Source organism: Propithecus coquereli, unplaced genomic scaffold (genome assembly GCF_000956105.1).
Source record: "Propithecus coquereli isolate 6110/MARCELLA unplaced genomic scaffold, Pcoq_1.0 Scaffold35, whole genome shotgun sequence".
NCBI lineage: Eukaryota > Metazoa > Chordata > Mammalia > Primates > Indriidae > Propithecus > Propithecus coquereli.
In genome coordinates, this window is record NW_012149174.1 from 3,213,753 (window position 1) to 3,215,380 (window position 1,628).

The window sequence follows — 1,628 nt, forward strand, 5'->3', positions numbered from 1 at the left end:
GGCGGAATGTTCGAACTCGGGAGTTTGAGACCAGCCTGAGCAAGAGCGAGACCTTGTCTCTACTAAAAATAGAAAGAAATTAGTTGGACAACTAAAAATATGTAGAAAAAATTAGCTGGGCATGGTGGCGCATGCCTGTAGTCCCAGCTACTCGGGAGGCTGAGGCAGGAGGATTGCTTGAGCCCAGGAGTTGGAGGTTGCTGTGAGCTAGGCTGATGCCACGGCACTCTAGCCTCTTCAGAGGTCAGGACAGGTAATACTCATTTCCGGAGCCTCACTCAGAGGAGTCTATGAGACACTTCTTCACAGAATGTGTAGAGAATTTTCTTTAGGATTGCACAGGAAATCCCTTAACATCTTGATTCTAACACAGACAAAGAGGAGGCTGAAATGATAGTGGCCAACTCTTTGGATTCGAGGATCGCAATCAGTATTAACTACCTGAAGAGAAGGAAGGCACGTTGGAGCACTGCATATGCAGAAGTCTATGCCTCTTCATGCACGGAGCTGTGCCTGTGCTAAGGTCTCAGCTCGTCCAAACCAAGGAGGAGACGTATGTCTAATACCTCCTGTCACAAATAGCACAAACTGAACACCAGAAAGACCAGGGCTGTTGCATTCTGCAGTCAGCCCTCACAGCTTGCTTAGAAACTATGTTGCAGTCTGTGAGAAACAGGAGAGTCACCGCAGGTGTGCCTCAGGCCGGAGCACAGCCTGATTCTATCTGCAATGGCCCCAGCTGTCTGCAGAGGGGAGGAGCCAAGGTTCCCTGTCTGGTTATGCCCACAGACATCTTGAAAATCCACTTCAGAAGATGGCTGCCTCTGCTTTTGCTGGTGCCATGAAAGCAGCTTCAGGAATCTTACAGCCCCTGAATATTTTGGCATCTGCAGTCTATCGGAACTGCACCAAGAATGCCTCTTTTATTTCTGCACTGTCCACTGGACATTTTAGTCATATTCAGACACCAGTTGTTTCCTCTGCTCCCAGACTTATGACATCTGCCAGAAACGTGACGTGTGGGCATACTGCAACAATCTTTAATAGAGTGGCCCCCTTGTTTCCAAATGTCCTGAAGCTCCAGTCAGAACTGTAACATACGTCAGTACACTAAACGGCAAGAGAAAGACTGTGAAAGCTGTCATCTATAGGTTTCTTCGACTTCACTCCGGCCTTTGGATAAGAAGAAAGGCCAGTTATAAGAAAAAATTATGGAAGAAGACAGCTGCAAGAAAAAAACGCTTGAGGGAATTTGTGTTCTGTAATAAAACCCAGAGTAAACTCTTAGATAAAATGACGACGTCTTTCTGGAAGAGGTGAAACTGGTATGTTGATGATCCTTATTAGAAGTATCATGATCGAACAAACCCGAAAGTACAGATCAGAAGTTTTATGATTTCCCAGTTATTGAGTAAGTACCTTTGAATAATGATGTCTTTGCAAAAATGAGTAACTATAAAATTTGATGTAAGTTGTACCTATTAATATGTAAACATACGATGCGAACATTAAACTTATGCAAGTTTAAAAAAAAAAAATCCACTTCAGGCAAGAGACGTCAGGTTTTGTGCTGTTTGCTACCAGAACCTTTGCGCCAAGTTCAAGTGGGCTTCTTAACTACTAACTCA

The 1,628-nt window shown here is 44.3% G+C and overlaps 1 pseudogene; it reads left to right on the forward strand.

Moving 5' to 3' along the window:
* The first annotated feature begins 814 nt into the window (after positions 1-814).
* Positions 815-1,358, forward strand: LOC105815954 (annotated as a pseudogene).
* Positions 1,359-1,628: the final 270 nt, after the last annotated feature.